The sequence below is a fragment of the Xyrauchen texanus genome, chromosome 2, assembly GCF_025860055.1.
Source record: "Xyrauchen texanus isolate HMW12.3.18 chromosome 2, RBS_HiC_50CHRs, whole genome shotgun sequence".
NCBI lineage: Eukaryota > Metazoa > Chordata > Actinopteri > Cypriniformes > Catostomidae > Xyrauchen > Xyrauchen texanus.
In genome coordinates this window covers 31,597,504-31,618,731 of record NC_068277.1, presented here as the reverse complement: position 1 = coordinate 31,618,731, position 21,228 = coordinate 31,597,504, and the positions used below count along the sequence as shown (strand labels likewise).

The 21,228-nt window shown below is 39.0% G+C and overlaps 1 protein-coding gene across 1 annotated transcript in view; it reads right to left on the bottom strand.

The window, feature by feature from the left end:
• Nucleotides 1-21,228, bottom strand: part of LOC127652710 (D-glucuronyl C5-epimerase B-like) — a 69,414-nt gene that overhangs the window by 21,949 nt on the left and 26,237 nt on the right.

Genomic DNA, 21,228 nt, shown 5'->3' with positions numbered 1-21,228 from the left:
ACACCATTCCTTTCATGTGGTCTCTGTATGATGGAGAGAATCATATTAACTTTGTTAGCACAGCTCATTACACAAATTAGCAGCCTCTTTCTCATTTCATAACATCTCTCTTTGGCATTTTATCATCCTAGCAAGGAATAAAAATCAATAAGCATAACAGCACTGCCTCCCGCTACAGTTAATTACTGCACTGGGCTTGGCATGGAAAATACGCCAATGCCATCATTCTCAGTCCACACCACTCTGAAGCTAAAGCTAAGTCTAAGGTCAGCTAAGAGTAAAAGTGCATCAATTTCACAATGGATGAGATCCATCAAAAACCACAAGTGCCATATACTCTATATTTAACAAGTTGGCAAAAATATGACGAATGGGAGCCATAAACACAAAACCTTTGGCCTGGCCTCACTATAGTAGGTGGAAACCTGATTTCATATAGTTCAAACCTGCAGATCTGAAATGCTCGCTTCTATGAAAGATCAGGGCAACTGAATCATTCTGGGTCCCACCCTCTCCGTTTAATCCTCTTTGTCGAGCTCACACTTGTTTTGCAGACCTGTGCTCCATCACTTTCTAATCTCTCTCCCGTTCATTTTGACTTTACTCTTCCTTCCCCATGTTGACTACGCACCATCTTTTCAGAGCCGTGAGTAGGCCAAAGTCTGGCTGCTCTGTAAAAGACAAGCAGCTCATCTTCTTTGCAGAGACTATAAATAATTTGATCTTTATGGCTTTTGCGTGAAGGGAGGTAGAATTCAGATGGGCAAACTTAGAAAGTGCCATCTGAATCCTAACACACAGCACCTGATTCAAGCCTCCCTGAAAGAGCATTTGGTTCAGGCGGCCCACCGCAATGCAGGGTGCATCAGTGTACAAAGATAATTTGTATTCAAATCCACTCATATGCAGGAGATATGACTGAGCTCCGTATAATCCAGAGATCAAACCAAAAACAGGAGGAACACTGATGTAATCACTCCTCTGAACAAGTGGCACAGCGGACTTAAAGGAAGAATGCACTACATCCTAGAGAGCATCATACAATTTTAGATTTAAGAAAATGGCTTTTCGTAGAGTGGGCTTAGGGATGGTCGGGGATGAATACGTTTTACAACACACCATCCCCATAGCTAAAGCGGTGGCAAATCTGTGAGAGCTGCTCCTTTGAGGAAAGATGTGTTGAGCTTATTTAATTTTTTTATAAATGCAGTGCTCTTAAAAACTGAATTTCAAAATAAGCCCATCCAACTCAGCAGAGCAGTCCTATCAGTATGCACTTAGCACCATCTAAGTCGTCAAGCTGAATTGTCACTGGCCACGCCCTCTCTGCATCCTCTTCATCATGTTGATTCATGAGCTAACCTTTCATCTAATGCAGCCCACTTTCGATTTCCCACACCCAGTCATTTCCTGCTACCTGGGCTCAGGACCGACACCCACAGGAATACAAGCTGCCCTGCTCCACCTAACACAGCTGCACTAGAGGTGGGTGGTATGACCAAAATTGTACAGTAAGGTGTTGTGTAAACCAAAATGTTTTTGTCTAATACAGATCATTTAAAACAATGGTGGTCAATTTAAAATGCCATCCATCATTTTGACAGATAAAAATGAAAACCATTTAAGCATTATTTAAGATAGATTTATGCAGTAATTTATCATATATTCAGTGTCATGTAAATAATTTATTATGAGTTAAATTTATAATTTGTAAATTAATGTTGTAACTGCTGTAATTTACTGCCATATACACTCACCTAAAGGATTATTAGGAACACCATACTAATACTGTGTTTGACAACCTTTCACCTTCAGAACTGCCTTAATTCTACGTGGCATTGATTCAACAAGGTGCTGAAAGCATTCTTTAGAAATGTTGGCCCATATTGATAGGATAGCATCTTGCAGTTGATGGAGATTTGTGGGATGCACATCCAGGGCACGAAGCTCCCGTTCCACCACATCCCAAAGATGCTCTATTGGGTTGAGATCTGGTGACTGTGGGGGCCATTTTAGTACAGTGAACTCATTGTCATGTTCAAGAAACCAATTTGAAATGATTCGAGCTTTGTGACATGGTGCATTATCCTGCTGGAAGTAGCCATCAGAGGATGGGTACATGGTGGCCATAAAGGGATGGACATGGTTAGAAACAATGCTCAGGTAGGCCGTGGCATTTAAACAATGCCCAATTGGCACTAAGGGGCCTAAAGTGTGCCAAGAAAACATCCCCACACCATTACACCACCACCACCAGCCTGCACAGTGGTAACAAGGCATGATGGATCCATGTTCTCATTCTGTTTACCAAATTCTGACTCTACCATCTGAATGTCTCAACAGAAATCGAGACTCATCAGACCAGGCAACATTTTTCCAGTCTTCATCTGTCCAATTTTGGTGAGCTCTTGCAAATTGTAGCCTCTTTTTCCTATTTGTAGTGGAGATGAGTGGTACCCGGTGGGGTCTTCTGCTGTTGTAGCCCATCCGCCTCAAGGTTGTGCGTGTTGTGGCTTCACAAATGCTTTGCTGCATACCTCGGTTGTAACGAGTGGTTATTTCAAGCAAAGTTGCTCTTCTATCAGCTTGAATCAGTTGGCCCATTCTCCTCTGACCTCTAGCATCAACAAGGCATTTTCGCCCACAGGACTGCCACATACTGGATGTTTTTCCCTTTTCACACCATTCTTTGTAATCCCTAGAAATGGTTGTGCGTGAAAATCTCAGTAACTGAGCAGATTGTGAAATACTCAGACCGGCCCGTCTGGCACCAACAACCATGCCACGCTCAAAATTGCTTAAATCACCTTTCTTTCCAATTCTGACATTCAGTTTGGAGTTCAGGAGATTGTCTTGACCAGGACCACACCCCTAAATGCATTGAAGCAACTGCCATGTGATTGGTTGATTAGATAATTGCATTAATGAGAAATTGAACAGGTGTTTTTTTTACGACCATAGTGTTCCTAATAAAGAGTTCACAGAGTGTACACTCACCTAAAGGATTATTAGGAACACTATGGTCCTAAAAAAAAGTGTCTGACATGGTCTTCTGCTGTTACGCATTCTGAGATACTATTCTGCTCACTACAATGAAGCAGAGTGGTTATCTGAGTTACTATAACTTTGTCAAGTCAAGTCAACCTTTATTTATAGAGCACATTTAAAAACAACAGAAGTTGACCCAAAGTGCTTTACAGATGAAAAAATATAAACATAATATAAAAAAAAAATTAGAAGCATTTAAAGACAACATCATATATTTATCCACTTCAACTTATTCAATTATCTATTCAAAAGCCATAGAGTAAAAATACGTTTTCAAAGAAGATTTAAAAATTGCTAATGAAGCTGACCTCGCATGTAAAGGGAGACTACCTTTAGATAAGGACCTATCACAGAAAAGGCACGGTCACCCTTAGATTTATAACGGCAATGAGGAACCTTCAATAGACGTTGATCAGAAGACGTTGATCAGCTCGAACCAGTCTGGCCATTCTCCGCTGACCTCTCTCATCAACAAGGCGTTTCCTTCAGCAGAACTGCCGCTCACTGGATTTATTTATTTTTTTTGGAAAATTCTGAGTAAATTATACAGACTGTTGTGTGTGAAAATCCCAGGAGATCAGCAATTACAGAAATACTCAAACCAGCCCATCTGGCACAAACAGTCATGCCATGGTCGAATTTACTGAATATAATTTGAATTCTATATTAATGTGGCAAGTTGTTGCTCGGCAACCGTAAACAACTAAACTCTGCTTTGTGTTGTAAACCCCTTAATAACAAGTTCTTCGTCATTTTAAGTATTTTGCGGTAAGTCCCACCTCTGTTAGTTCACATTACTCTGCGTTTCTTCATCACTCTCATATATAAACAAGATAAAGCAATCCTGCCCATTGATAGCCACACAAATATATCTACCATGATATAAACAATATAGCAGAAACTCTACCAGTTGACACATTTCTACAATCGCATTGTACCGTCATACCGCCCAGCCCCAGGCTATGGTCCTCTGCTGGCACCATGGGCTCTGGGAACAGTGGGAGGCATTGTTGACAAATTAAAGGCTGTCAGCAAAGGGGGGACAGGGCTGGCACAGGAGAGCTGGGTAAAATGAATACCGAGGTTTCAGCTCATTTGTCACTACAGCCCACACAGACCTGCTCCCGGGACTGCACGCCTGTCCTCCCTACTCAGGTCTGCCACAGGCCCTTCATACAACACCAGACAATGCTGAGAGGAGCTGGAGCCCCACTGATGAATGCAAGCTAGTGGATGTGTTTTTTTTCTTTTTTTTTCCATTTTGTTTATATTGTGCAAGTCATGGTAATCACACTGAGTTTTGCTAATGAGAATGAAAGCTTTAAATATTGGCTTTGGATTTTAGAAAATCTTAGAACTGCAAACAAACTGACAAATATAACCACAGGGAACTTTCTAACGTGCATGCTTATTCCACTATGAAACTTTTGTCAAATCTAAACAGTGGTGATAAGAGATTGGCAGGGAAAGCAACAGCAAGAGAATGAGAGGCCTATTTAAAGACAAGTTAATGAGGGCTGAATGGCATCTGTATTGTGAAATACCAAATTGGAATAAGATTTCCAGCACACCACATATTAATAATTGTGTTGCCATGAAAATCTTAATCCAAACACAGTCTACACACTACTTTCCTCTAAAATAAAGCCTCTTAATGTTCAATTCCACCCCATGAGCAGAGGCTTGGATATATCAGCAAACAATTATTTTTATTCTTTTATTACAAAAGTAAATCAATCAATGCTCTTTTTATGCTGTTTTTAAGCACAACTAAACAAATACAAGTTTGTTTACTAGGGCTAGGTACAGCCTATATCGATATACATATATATATATATATGTATATATATATACATATAAATACACACATATATATATATATATATATATATATACATATAAATACACACACACACACACATATATATATATATATATATATATATATATATATATATACATATATATATATATATATATATATATATATATATATATATATATATATATATATATATATCTTTAAAAATAATTAAGGGCTCTTTTGAATATTTGGGCTGATGAAAATGTAGAACATCAGATCAACAGCATCTGCCAAAACGGAGACGTGATTAAGAATATAGTCGCAGAATTTGTGTATCTAATAGTGTTGGGTTTGAGTCCACCTTAGTCGAGTCCAAGTCCGAGTCTTTAAACAATCGAGTCCGAGTTGAGTCCAAGTCCAAAAGGGGCCGAGTCGGACTTAAGACCAAGACATAACAGGCTGAGTCTGTGTCGAGACCGAATGAATCGGTTCATCAACATTTTAAGCGAATTTTAAACTTCACAACTAAGAAAAACAGTTTGTCAATATAAATGTAACAAAAACACCTATGTTGCCTTTAATATATATATTTTATGATAAGTATCCTGTTGAACAAATTTCAAAGTGGATTCAGAATGAAAGCATGTGCTTTAGGGGTATGAAGATAAAACTGTCCTTAAACACACTTCTTATTGCATTCTCTTGTCATTTCAATTAGTTGATTTTTACCCTCCACTCAAACACAGACTAAAAGAAATTGAAAGCTGTGTTAGTCATTACAACCAGAGTTATTACCATTTCAAATTTTTATTTATTTTTTATTTCTAGTTCATTTTCAATTTGTCAATTAAATTTAATTTTACTTAAAATTATCCCAATTTCTGAATCTTTTTTTCTCTATATGCTGACTGATTTGGGAAAATATTCTGTAAATGAGTCAACACAGTAGTAATTAGCACTTGATGAGAGGTTATGTCTCACAATTTCACTGCAACTGCTACATCCAAAAACACTGGAAAAGCCCACTGATTATATTAGGGTAATTTCGTCATGGACATGATTAGTTAATATGTGGGAACCACACAATGCAGGGCAGCTATGCATGATGCTCGTGTACCTAAATCCCTGGTGCATCTGTGTGCGTCTCGCAGCAGCTGTTGCAGAAGATAAAAAATAAAAATAAAAATGTATATTTGCTTGAGCGGCAGCCACATTGTTCTGCAATCAGTATGAAATCTTTAAATACCAACAACAACAAAAAATTTAATGGAGCCCTTCTTTAAGTGCAAAAACATGGAAAATAATACTTTTAAATAATACATTTGTGATGCAATGAAAAAATTGGTTCACTAATGAGTGTGCCTGTGCACGTGCGTATGTGTGTGAGCATGTGTTTGCTCAAACACAGTGAAACAACTCTGGCTAACTCTACAATTTCATTACACTAATACAGCAGCATGCAGACAGAGATGTGTTCATTAATTTCTGTTTTGTTACTTATTTATTTTTTCATTGCATCACAAATGTCATGGACTTGTCTGGACTCCCGAGTCCCAATGGCTCAAGTCTGAGTCAAGTCTGAGCAAAAATGCATCCAAGTCTGTGACAAGTACAAGTCCATTAAAATTGGACTCCAATCTTGAGTACCCCAACTCTAGTATCCAGCGCAAAACAATACAGGTTCAAGAAAAAGAAATTGCAGTCACAGAACAATTCAGTGTTAATTTTGAGGGCTGCTAGTCTCCAGAGTCTGATACCTCAGCTTGAGTTTCCCTTTTGCTTGTGAAATGGGCAGGGTGTGTGATGTTGGCACCAGGGCGGCATCTTAAAGGCAACGCTGCAAGGCTATTTTCCCAATGGTGAGAATGCAAATTGATTTTGGTCTCGTGGCTCAAGGTCCAAGGCTTTTGGCCCCGGCTGACCAGATTATAGCCCTGGCTCACACTGGCCCGATAGTGGAAAAGGAGATAATTATAAACACAGGTATGAAAGTTTGCACTTATTTAGAAAAACTGCTTCTTTATCATTTAAATTTTAGACAAGATATGAATATACAACTACAGTAATAAACATATTGATATCTTCAATATCTCAATATAAAATTCATGATATATCAATATATAATTGTTTCAGCACAGCCCTATTTGCTTGTGTTGTACTTCAAAATGAGAATACTCTGCAATATTCGTAAATAAGTAAATGCAAAAGTTGCTTGGATAATGGTCTGGATCAGGTCTGCTTTCTACTCAAAAGACATTGTCTATCTAACATGCCAACAGTAGCGGAAATAGTCCACTGCAAGAGATACAGTCACATATACAAACTGTTGTAATTCCTACACCGTTCACCTGATGTAAATACCCTCAAATTAAAGCTGAAAGTCTGCAGTTAAAGCACATCTTTTCATTTCAAATCCATTGTGGTGGTGTATAGAGCCAAAAAGATTAGAATTGTGTCCCAATATTTATGGACCTGACTGTATGTTGCCCTCAGGGTAGCATTGAGATGCAAGTAATGTGTTTGAGCTCAGGTGTGTCAACTCTAACTAAACTCCTGACATTTCCACTCCCCTGACTTCCTGATCAGGTGGGGGATGAATCAAGGGCAATCAGAAGCTTCATGAGTTACAGACTGATCACTCATTCCAGACCTTGCAAATTAATGAAAGAAACTGATGAAATGAAATCTCAGCGATCCCCTTTGTTCTTGTATGAAACAACTACATTATTAGGCTCATTAGAGAAAAAGAAATTGCCGCCTGTGCTACTATGCCTACTACAGCCCATCAGAGGGGTTCCCCCTGTGGAACAGATGCAGCCCATAATAAATACTGTTGACAGGCTAATAATACTGCACTGGATGTAATTAAGTCTAATTCTTATATAAAAAAAAGGGGGTTGCAGGAGAACTCCATGAACAAAGCAGCAGTAACAGAGAGTGCACACATATAGACATTAACACACACATGCAAACATAACAACTGGAGGAAAGATCTAAAAGGAATGCTCCAGGATAAATAGAAGTTAGGCTCAATCAACAGAATTTCTGGTTGCATTTCATTGTCAGACATTATGTATGCAGTCAACAGGGAGACAAGTTTATGTTCTAGGGCTGAACAATGAATCGGCATAAAATCGAAATTCGAAATAGTGCAATTATCAAACCACAAGGGCAGAGATTTAAATAAATAAATGGTCAGCACACTCTGCTTACTACTCTTTGTGTGCAGTGCTGTTCTCTGTAGTCTATAAAACAGACTCAAAGCACAAGGGAGGCTAATAAGCTGAGGGTGTTAAATTTACAGCTCGCTAGATTCACTAATTGAACATTTATGTTATTCCAAATATGCTTGGCCGCTAAAAGTTACAATAGCCATTAAAAGGTATATATAAAATGTATAGTCAGGCGGCAAACGGTCTGATCCATATTGCAGCTTATTTGGTATTTGTTTCTAAGTGCCAGTTAGGAGGTTGGTTATCTATAATGCACCGAATAGAAATACAATTCTCTAATATTGCTGTAGCAGTCTGTCCAAATGATAGACCTTTTTCACACTGGCAAGTTCTGGTGAGCACCATTGAGCATGCAATGAAACTTCTAGCTTATCCATTATCAATGACAGCTACCATATTATTGTTGCTTTTAATTAATAATTTATCGAAAATATTTCATCTAAACAACCTTACCTCGTTTTCTAATGATTTTCCACAGACAATGAAACCAAGAAAAGTGTTTTATGTTATTTGTCTGATGAAAGTACGCATTTGTGGTTTCAAAGGGGTAAAAATTGCATACATGTGTAACCAGCAGTTCAGAGTCTGGCTACTTTTTCATAAAGAAATGCAAAAGTAATGTTATTTAATATGGTGCAATATTTTTAGTAGAGCATGACAATGCCACACACCACAAAAACTGAACATTTGTTTAAAAATAAACATTCAGATTAAACAATGATAGCCTCATGTAGATTAAACAATGGTAGTCTAATGTTTGCATTGCCCTCAAGACCTTACTATTCACATACTGTAATCCCCATGTATGTTTTCAGACCAACTTTAAATTGAAGAAATAAAATAATATTTTAACCTCAAGGATGAATTATTCAGGAACCACTGTTTTAAATGTCTAAAACTCTGATTTGAGTGTAAGGATTGGGTATATGTTCACTGGTGTCTATAAATATGACAAAATACAGTCTTCATCTGATTTGTAAGCAATATCAATAAATACATATGTATAAAAACAACAAACATGGAAGCACTACCTTTGTGATGTTTGGTTTTTAGTAATAATTCATAGACCTTCAAGTTGCCTCTATCTTTATTGCTGGTTGTATGCTCTTAACATGCAACACAGCAATTGCATTGCATTCCAAATACAAATGGGAAATGAAAATTATACAAAAGCATCATCAATTAAAACACCATGCTAAAAGTAAAATTAGCTTAAAAATGTTCTATTTGGTCTCGAGTTTGCCATGTTGATTCCTTGAATAATAAACAACACAGGGATGTGTGAAAAAGGTTTGTTATACAGAAAACACTGGAAAATAGTGGAAAATGTTTGCAGCTTCTATAGTCATAAGATTAGAGGCCTGTCCAAAAGTAAGAAGAACAGACTTAAACTAGACAAAAGTAGTGATTATTTACCTTTATTTACCATAAATACAATGTTTGAGTGTAATATGAGCCAGGTGGTGACATGAAGTGAGTCGGCGAGAATTGTAGTAGTGAACGCTTGTATTACTACTACACTTCTATAGCTTCAACTAAAGATAGCTTCAATAATAATAGATTTATCTCCTATATTCAGTAAACTAAAAAGTCTAGAAGAACATAATGAACTTGATGTAATAACAGAATGTATAAATACAGTCTTCTCTAGCACTCTTGATAGCGTTTTCCCCCTTTGATTAAACAAAATTCAAGAAAAAAGCACCCAGCACCATGTAACAATGATCACTCATGCACTCAAGAAAGCAGCTCAGAAAATGGAACACAAGTGCAAGAATACAAAATTAGAGTTATTTTGCGGTGAATGGAAGGATAGTGTCTGTAGCTATAGACAGGCACTAAAAGCTTCCAGGTCGGCATGTTTCAGCAAACTCAGAAAATAACCACAACATTCATAGGTGTTTATTCAGTACTGTGGCTAAAATAGTTAGGAATAAAGCCTCAACAGAACCCGATATTCTATCGCAGTACAAGAGTAATGACTTCATGAATTTTTTAATTGATAAAATTTAAATTATCAGAAATAAAATTGGAATTATGCAATTGTCTATCACAGTACCTCAGAAAAAAAGGCAACGTCAATCCTTTGTTGTCATAGTTCATGAAGACCTAACAAATCTTATAGAAACATCAAAAGCCACACCATGCATGTTAGATCAAATATCAACTAAGCTCTTAAGAGGTATTCCCTATAGTCTCAGAACCTCTTCTTGATATTATTAACTCCTCACTATCCTTAGGACATGTCCCAAGAAACTTTAAAATGGCAGTTATCAAACCGCTTATTAAGAAGCCACAGCTTGATCCTGGAGAATTGGCTAATTATAGGCTGATTTAAAATTTCCGGTTTATGTTGAAAATACTAGAAAATGTAGTGTCCTCCCAACCATGTCATGTTACTAATTATTGGATCAAAAACCTCTAAAAATAAGCCGCTAAAATATAATTTGACTCTCGATAGGTGTACCGTTACATCGCCTTCTGCAGCGAAGAACTTAGGCGTTATATTTGATAGCAATATGTCCTTTGAAAATCATATTTCCAATGTTTACAGAACAGCATTTTTCCACCTCAGAAATATTTCGAAGTTACGACACATGCTGTCTGCGGCTGACAAACAAATTCATGCATTTATGACATCAAGACTAGATTATTGTAATGCATTACTGGGAGGATGTCCTGCAAGTACAATAAATAAACTTCAATTGGTTCAAAATGCAGCAGCTAGAGTGCTGACTAGAACCAAGACATATGATCTATGAGCCCCGTTTTATAGGCAACCTGTTAAATTTCGCATTCATTTTACAGTTTGGTTAACTGCGTACAAAGCTTTGAATGGTCTAGCTCTACAGTACTTAAGTGGCCTTCTACCACACTATATACCATCAAGTTCAAAATGAATGCAATATTCTGGCCTGTTAATAGTTCCTAGAATATTAAAATCCACAAAAAGAGGTAGATCATTTTCCTATTTGGTTCCAAAACTATGAAATAGTCTCCCTAACACTGCTCGGGATGCAGACACACTCACTATGTTTAAGTCTAGACTAAAGACTCATCTATTTACCCAGGCATACTACAAATGTATCCATTAACTAACAATTAGGCTGCTTTAGTTAGGTCTGCCTAATATTACCTAATATTATTCAATTTGTTTCCCTGTGTCAACCTCGTGTTTCATATCACGAGGTTACCAGAGCCGGCCAGATACAGTTCCTTCTTGGTGTCAGACTCCAGTGCTATGTGTCTCTGAGTGATGACTAAATGCAGCCAGTGCCAGCTAGACATCACTTCAGCCTATTACGATGGACTTCAGAGGATGAACTGATGCCAACTTCAACCATAAGACATTGGATACTTCATATAACACTGCCTAAACCTTGCACCACACCGAAATGACCTGCCGGTTGAACAAATAAAAATATATATTTTAAAAAATATATATATAAATATACATATATATACACACACATTTTTGTAAATATTTGATGATATCTTTTCATGTGACAACGCTGAAGAAATTACACTTGTAAAGTGCTACAATGTAAAGTAGTGAGTGTACAGCTTGTAAAACAGTGCAAATTATTACAATTATTTTTGTCCCCTCAAAATAACTCAACACACAGCCATTAATGACTAAACCGCTGGCAACAAAAGTGAGTACACCCCTAAGTGAAAATGTCCAAATTAGGCCCAATTAGCCATTTTCCCTCCCCGGAGTCATGTGACTTGTTAGTGTTACAAAGTCTCAGGTGTGAATGGGGAGCAGGTGTGTTCAATTTGGTGTCATCGCTCTCACATTCCCTCATTCTGGTCACTGGAAGTTAAACATGGCACCTCATGACAAAGAACTCTCAGAGGATCTGAAAAAAAAAGAATTGTTGCTCTACATAAAGATGGCCTAGGCTATAAGACTATTGCCAAGACCCTGACACTGAGCTGCAGCACGGTGGCCAAGACCATACAGCGGTTTAACAGGACAGGTTCCACTCAGAACAGGCCTCGCCATGGTCGACGAAAGAAGTTGAGTTCACGTGTTCAGGGTCATATCCAGAGGTTGTCTTTGGGAAATAGATGTGAGTGCTGAGAGCATTGATGCAGAGGTTGAAGGGGTGGGGGGTCAGCCTGTCAGTGATCAGACCATATGCCGCACACTGCATCAAATTGGTCTGCATGGCTGTCGTCCCAGAAGGAAGCCTCTTCTAAAGATGATGCACAAGAAAGCCCGCAAACAGTTTGCTGAAGACAAGCAGACTAACAACATGGATTACTGGAACCATGTCCTGTGGTTTGATGAGACCAAGATAAACTTATTTGGTTCAGATGGTGTCAAGCATGTGTGGTGGAAACCAGGCGAGGAGTACAAAGACAAGTGTGTCTTGCCTACAGTCAAGCATGATGGTGGGAGTGCCATGGTCTGGGGCTGCATGAGTATTGCCAGCACTGGGGAGCTACAGTTCATTGAGGGAACCATGAATGCCAACATGCACTGTGACATACTGAAGCGGAGCATGATCCCCTCCCTTCGGAGACTGGGCCGCAGGGCAGTATTCCAGCATGATAACGACCCCAAACACACCTCCATGATGACCACTGCCTTGCTAAAGAAGCTGAGGGTGAAGGTGATGGACTGGCAAAGCATGTCTCCAGACCTAAACCCTATTGAGCATCTGTGGGGCATCCTCAAACGGAAGGTGGAGGAGAAGAAGGTCTCTAACATCCACAAGCTCTGTGATGTCGTCATAGAGGAGTGGAAGAGGATTCCAGTGGCAACCTGTGAAGCTATGGTGAACTCCATACCCAAGAGGGTTAAAGCAGTGCTGGAAAATAATGGTGGCCACACAAAATATTGACACTTTGGGCCCAATTTGTACATTTTCACTTAGGGGTGTACTCACTTTTGTTGCCAGCGGTTTAGACATTAATGGCTGTGTGTTGATTTTGAGGGGACAGCAAATTTACACTGTTCTACAAGCTGTACACTCACTCCTTTACATTGTAGCAAAGTGTAATTTCTTCAGTGTTGTCACATGAAAAGATATAATCAAATATTTACAAAAATGTGAGGGCTGTACTCACTTTTGTGAGATCCTGTGTATATATACACACACACATATACATACATATATATGTGTGTGTGTGTGTGTGTGTATATATATATATATATATATATATATATATATATATATATATATATATATATATATCACAGTATCTCACAAAAGTGAGTACACCCCTCACATTTTTGTAAATATTTGATTATATCTTTTCATGTGACAACACTGAAGAAATTACACTTTGCTACAATGCACATATATATATATATATATATATATATACATATATATATATATATATATATATATATGTACACACACACACTCACCTAAAGGATTATTAGGAACACCTGTTCAATTTCTCATTAATGCAATTATCTAATCAACCAATCACATGGCAGTTGCTTCAATGCATTTAGGGGTGTGGTCCTGGTCAAGACAATCTCCTGAACTCCAAACTGAATGTCAGAATGGGAAAGAAAGGTGATTTAAGCAATTTTGAGCATGGCATGGTTGTTGGTGCCAGACGGGCCGGTCTGAGTATTTCACAATCTGCTCAGTTACTGGGATTTTCACGCACAACCATTTCTAGGGTTTACAAAGAATGGTGTGAAAAGGGAAAAACATCCAGTATGCGGCAGTCCTGTGGGCTGAAAATGCCTTGTTGATGCTAGAGGTCAGAGGAGAATGGGCCGACTGATTCAAGCTGATAGAAGAGCAACTTTGCCTGAAATAACCACTCGTTATAACCGAGGTATGCAGCAAAGCATTTGTGAAGCCACAACACGCACAACCTTGAGGCCGATGGGCTACAACAGCAGAAGACCCCACCGGGTACCACTCATCTCCACTACAAATAGGAAAAAGAGGCTACAATTTGCAAGAGCTCACCAAAATTGGACAGTTGAAGACTGGAAAAATGTTGCCTGGTCTGATGAGTCTCGATTTCTGTTGAGACATTCAGATGGTAGAGTCAGAATTTGGCGTAAACAGAATGAGAACATGGATCCATCATGCCTTGTTACCACTGTGCAGGCTGGTGGTGGTGGTGTAATGGTGTGGGGGATGTTTTCTTGGCACACTTTAGGCCCCTTAGTGCCAATTGGGCATCGTTTAAATGCCACAGCCTACCTGAGCATTGTTTCTGACCATGTCCATCCCTTTATGGCCACCATCTACCCATCCTCTGATGGCTACTTCCAGCAGGATAATGCACCATGTCACAAAGCTCGAATCATTTCAAATTGGTTTCTTGAACATGACAATGAGTTCACTGTACTAAAATGGCCCCCACAGTCACCAAATCTCAACCCAATAGAGCATCTTTGGGATGTGGTGGAACGGGAGCTTCGTGCCCTGGATGTGCATCCCACAAATCTCCATCAACTGCAAGATGCTATCCTATCAATATGGGCCAACATTTCTAAAGAATGCTTTCAGCACCTTGTTGAATCAATGCCACGTAGAATTAAGGCAGTTCTGAAGGCAAAAGGGGGTCAAACACAGTATTAGTATGGTGTTCCTAATAATCCTTTAGGTGAGTGTGTGTGTGTATATATATATATATATATATATATACACACACACACAGTACTGGGGGGCAGTGGTGGCTCAGTGGTTGAGGCTCAGGGTTACTGACCAGAAGGTCGGGGGTTCAAGCACCAACAAGATGCCACTGTTGGGCCCTTGAGCAAGGCCCTTAACCCTATCTGCTCCAGTAGCGCCGTATCATGGCTGACCCTGCACCCTGCACTCTTTCACATATCCCAGCTTAGCTGGGATATGTGAAAACTAATACCTTTCACTGTATATATGCAAAACACTGTGTGTATATTGTGTGACCAAGGAAAAAAGGAAAAGGAAAGGAAGGAGTACTCTGCAAATGTCTAAGGCACATAAGATGTTAAACAAAAACGTTTGTCTTAAGATGGTTATTTTTATCTTTAGCTGTAGTGTCAATAAGTAATATACATTTTAGACTAATAAACATTCCTACTGCAAATAGAATAGAAGAACATGTAGCCTTGCAACAGATGGCATGGCCCAACCGAGACCCCACTGAACATTTAGTCAGTCTGGGATTATATGAAGAGACAGAAGCAATTGAGCGAATTCTCCAAAAAGCTTGGAACATCATAGCATTCTGAGATGATAGTCTTCTCACCACAATTTTACAGAGCAGTTATCCGAGTTACAGTAGACTCTGTCAGTTTGAACCAGTCTGGCTATTCTCTGTTGACCTCTCTCATCAACAAGGCATTTCCATCCGCAGAACTGCCCATCACTGGATGTATTTTTGTTTTTGGCGCCATTCGGTGTAAATTCTAGAGACTGTAGTGTGTGAAAATCCCAGGAGATCAGCAGTTACAGAAAAACTCAAACCAGCCCATCTGGCACCAACAATCATGCCACGATCCAAATAACTGAGATCACAATTTTCCTCATTCTGATGTGAACATTAGCTGAAGCTCCTGACACGTATCTGCATGATTTTATGTACTACACTGCTGCCACACGATTGGCTGATTAGATAATTGCATGGATGATTGTTGGTGCCAGATGGGCTGGTTTGAGTATTTCTGTAACTGCTGATCTCCTGGGATTTTTACACAGATGCTATTCTGAGATGTGGGTTGGTGCTATTTTGGTGGCACGAGGGGGACCTACACAATATTAGGCAGGTGGTTTTAATATTGTGGCTGATTGGTGTGTGTGTGTATATATATATATATATATATATATAAGGGCTGTCGATTTAATGCGTTAATTCAATGCGATTAATTTCATAAAAAATAACGCGTAACAAAATTAACGCAATTAATAGCAATGCCCCCGGACCGTAATAAGGAAGATTCCTGAGAAATGCAAGCTTGTAGTACCACATGTTTACTCCAGAGGGCAGTTATTGAAATTTCAGCTGTGTGGCAACATGCAGTCTATACAGTGAAGTAAACACGATACGCTCTTGCGTTCAAAACACTTGGAGCGTAAATTCGAACTAAGGGATCTCAAGATGTGTTCTAAGTATTAAACTATATTTAACTTGACACAGTGACCTAAAAATGTATGATGTGACGCACCCGAGATGCTACATAAGCATGTCTGATGCAGGTAACTATGTATAATTATTTCATCATTATATATTTAACTATTGTTATATGAGGGGCTTTCATCAAATATTTGTATATTAGATTAATCACGAGTAATTCATCGGGACATCATGTAATTAATTCGATTAAAATGTTTAATCGATTGACAGCCCTAATATATATATATTTATATTATTTTGTGGAGGCATTGGTGGAGCACTAACAGTACCTTTACCATGACCTGCTCATTGGTGTTGTGACATGTCTTACTTTGAATTACGTGAAGGGCATCCAACACAATAGGAAGCTGTGCAAGTGGATGATTTATACACTACAGATAACAGACTTCTGATATTATTAAACACCCAGTTATTACAGACATACCCAGAATGATGGCATGATGGGTAGCTTTATAAAATGAACAAATATAGTAAAACTACCCAAACTGGCCAAAGCAAATTTGCTGGTCAATGGCCTATTTAAATTAGTGCAGTGACATGAAACAATCTCTTCCTGCAGTGGGTTAACAGAGATACTGCTTTGAAGCTAATGCCCCCTCATCCAATTCATCAGAAGTCAGAGGATTAGAGCTTTAATATTACCAAAAAGCTTATGATCTTACAGTCTAAGGGGGATTAAACACTTCTCATCAAATGAAGAAAGGAGAAGCTAACCATCTGACATAGCCATTATGACCCACACACAAACAGTTCACAAACTATATTAGCAAACACACTGCAGTCACTCTTAAGGGCGGTTCATACTGACAGCAAATTGAAAACGACCAATGATAGTTGCCCATTTTTGGCAACATAAGCAACACTGACATTGCCAATGCAGTTTATTTTATTATTATTTTATAAAATTCATAAAAATGTAAAACTTATAACGTCAATGTCCACTACTGCAAATGCTTCTGTTTTGCCCTCTTTAATAATTTAATGCAAATAATTTCATTCCAATCAGCATAATTTGAGTAAAAGATTGAAAAATCAGGATTATGGTATGTCCTTTTTGCATTAATGACATCATGCACTGGAGCTGGCATAGACTCCTAAGTTGTTCTAAGTTGTCAAAACCTGATGATCCATGTTATCCCATGCTTGATTTTACGATGAGTATGTTTACACGCACTCATTTTCATCAATCTGAATCAATTTCATCTGATTGCTGTACAGATTATATGTACCTTAAACTTTGCTATCGGGTACAAATGTTTGTCTCCATGTGCATTACATGTATTCCAAACACAACTTCTGCACATGCCGAAGATCATCAGTCATGAAGAAGCAGAGAAAGCCAATCTATCTAAAAGAATATGCCAGGATTCTTATGTTACTCGCTTTACTTGGCAAACAAAGAGAATTAGAATCAGCATCACAAAATCCTGCCTGCTTTAGTTATATAATACTTGGTTCCATTCCCAGGGGTGGAAGGAAAAAAAAAATCATACACCAGTAAACACAAGTGCCTGTCCTAAAAACTACTTAAATAAAGAGTAAAAAGTAGCTAATTTAAAAGTTATTAAGAGAAGTGAGTATTGGGTTGCTAATGCAATGTCCCCTTTTAATAAACACCGTACACTGCAATTTAAAAATGTGTCATACATACTGTAAAATCACATTCCATTTTATGGCTGTTTGTTAGAATGAATGAAAAAATATAGGTATCCTCCAACCGTTTTATTTTTAGCTGCCACGTTTCAAAATTCATGTCAAAGTTAAAGCATTAACACGTGATTTATTTAAAACTTTTACGTGTTCATTTTTCTTAATCGCGATTAAGAAATTTACCACTAATAAAGCAGAAACCACAATATTCACTGGTCGGGCGGAGTAAGGGAGAACCTTATCGACGTGTCTCCCCGGAATCATTACACTGATGCACACTTTACAAGACACACAACAGCTATGAAAGAGATCAAATGATGGGGAAAGGACCTCTTAATGCTATTTGTTTGTAAAAACAAGCCCAGATGGGTCTTGTGACAGAAATCAAGAACTTTGCAGCCTCTGTTATGTGCAATTTAATTATCACTGAAGTACATTAAGCAGGGGCGGACTGGCCATAGGGAGAACCGGGACTTTTTCCGATGGGCCGGCCGCAAAATGGGGCCGAACATAGCTGAGATCTGTACATTTAGTTTTTTTGGTGATGGGGGAGTAAATTAATGGCTAGGCATGTCTATACAACATTAAAAAAGTTATTAAAATCAACATGATCACCAGAGTGAATTGCCTCAAGCTGATCTGAAGAAGTAAAATCTTTAACAAAGATCCAAGAGGATGTTTTCAACATAATCAAATGTGGAGCCATTATTACATTTGGAATTAGTTGATTGCAAGCTTTAGGTTTTTTTTTTTAAATAACATCACTCGTTCATATTTCTTACCCAGCTCCATTCACCAGAGAATGTCTGACTGCGCTGTCATTGCACTCTATGCTCCAGTTTTGGTCCTCTGCAGCAGTTCATTTAGGGATACACATCACAGAGAGTCTGTCGTACTTAAAACAGAGGAAACAGAAACAGTATGTAGTATGCATACTCCTACGAAATCAAAGAACAAATGGGTGTGATGTCATTCAGAACATAATCTGGCCAAAAATAAGGCGTTTTTGCAGTTTTGAAGGTGGTTCATAATAGCTCTCCTAGGCGAACTTTTAGGAAAACTTCTTACTGACTGCTAAACACCTTCTTACTGCATTTAGTCCACATCACAAGTAGGTGTGACCTGGAGCACCACAACTGTGCATTCAGAAATTATTGAACTTCCTGCCCCTAGAACAACATGAGCCACATTAGGCGCAGTTACATCACACCTGTAATACTTGACAAAAATGTGAGAAGAGGCCCAGCTTGTAGCTGTGCAGATATCCTCAACAGAACCACCTTTAAATAAGGCACAGGATGATGCCACAGCCAAGGTGGAATAAGCTTTAACAGGATGTGAAAGTTTTTTCCCTGCAAAATGATATATGCACAAGAAATGGCTTGACTATCCAGTGCGAAAGGCAATGCTTATATTGAAGCTAAATCTAAGCTAAATCTTTATCGTAGATAAAGCACGGCCTTTAACCGGCTCGGAAAATCATCTAAAATCCTTAGTCCAGTCTATATAAATATGCAAGTGTGAACAGGGCAAAGAGCATGCAATCTCTGGCATTCCACAGATGAAAAGGGTGGTGGGCAGGAATGACGACAGTTGAAAAGACGAATAAGCATAAGCCTTAGGAACTTTAGGTATAAAAGCAGTGTTTGGACGTAAAATGACGGATATACTGACAGCATGAAGTTCCCCAACGTGCTTTGCTGAGGCAAGTGAGAGTTAGACCTTAGTCTTGCAAGAAAATATCTTAATATCCACCTTATACAATGGCTCGAATGGTGCTTCACACAACAAACTCAAAACAACTGTCAAGTCCCATGAAGAAAACACTGATTTACGAGGAAACTCCTTTTGAAAAACGACATGCATTTGGATGTGCATCTGGAAATACCCCCTCAAAGCCCACATGACAGACAAATAAATGTTCAATGTAGAATACACTTTGCATTGTTCAAACAATTGTTGCTAAAAAATGTAAACGTCCACAATGGAACACTGAAAGGAAATAACATTGTATCGGTTACACCAAGAATCAAACACATTCCACTTAGCACCATATAAGGATCTAGTGGAGAAAGCCCCAGCACTTGGTTTCAATAACATTTTGAGGTAAACCCAGCTCACACAGTTTATTCCTCTCAGGAGAAATCCATCAGATTCCAAACGGTTGGGTCTTGGTGAAATATCTGCCAAACTGTGCCCAAATCATGTCTATCACTCAAGGATGCACTGTTCATTCCTGGTTGGAAAGTGAGGTGCTGGAAAACAGATCTGCTGCCGAATTCAGGTGCCGGGGGAACATGCGTTGCCCTCAATGAGCTCAGGTGATTGTCTGCCCACATTAGAATTACATGGGCCATCTGATGATGGTGCTTTGAGCATGTTCCCCCTTGGCGATTTATTTAAGACACTACTGTAGTATTGTCTATTCTCACTAGAGCATGAGGTCTATGAATGAAAGGTAGAAAATGCATCTGGTACCGACTCCGAAGAGTTGAACGTGCCACCCGCTGCACACACCTCAAAATATGCATCTTTCATGTCTATTTTCGTAAACCAATCTCCCCATCATATTGACAGTAACAACTGATGGTGCGTCCTCATGTAAGCGTTCCGGGCCCTAAATTCCAGAATTGGAAGTAACCCCCATCTTTTTTGTGAACCACAAAATATCGGTTCCTCTTTCCACAGGACTATTCGAATGACCTGTTTTGATGGCAGAGAGACTATCTCGTCTCGTAGGACCTGCATCGAGCTCTCCATTACCATCGACTGCAGCACGACTCGAAACGCCGGTGGGCATTTCACAAATTGCAACCTGTAAACCATCCCTTTAGTGCCGAGCAGCCACAGGCATGTTACGCAAGCATGCCACGTCAGGGGAGTGAATGAGAAAGCATCCCCACTGTCAGAGCAGCACATGGTCTCCATACGCCCTCTTGTAGACATTTAGGGAAAGGCACTGAAATTGCCCCTATGACAAGAAGCAACTAGCAGTTAGCGTGAGTCTGAGAGGAAACGTTCTTTTCTCCGCATGGTCCTCCAGCAAGCTGAAGTGGCCGAGATACCTACTAGCAATGCTAGTTGTGAGATTTATCAAAAATTATCCTTAAGGACAAGATGACCAGAATGTGATGAAATCGACCACAAACTCTTCTTCCTCGAGCAGTTAACTTGCAATATTTTAGCCAATCCAAATGACAAATCCAAGTAGAACTTGCAGAGCAAGTCTTAAAGAGAAAAATTCTGAAGAGGAATTGAGCTGCTGTCTGATTTTATTCGGGAGGGCGGGGCTCCTCATGTCAGCAGCCAATTCCTTCTGCCTAAAGGCATGTTTATAAAGGCTTCAAGAGCAGTTGCTTGAAGATACACCTTTCCCATAGAGTGGTC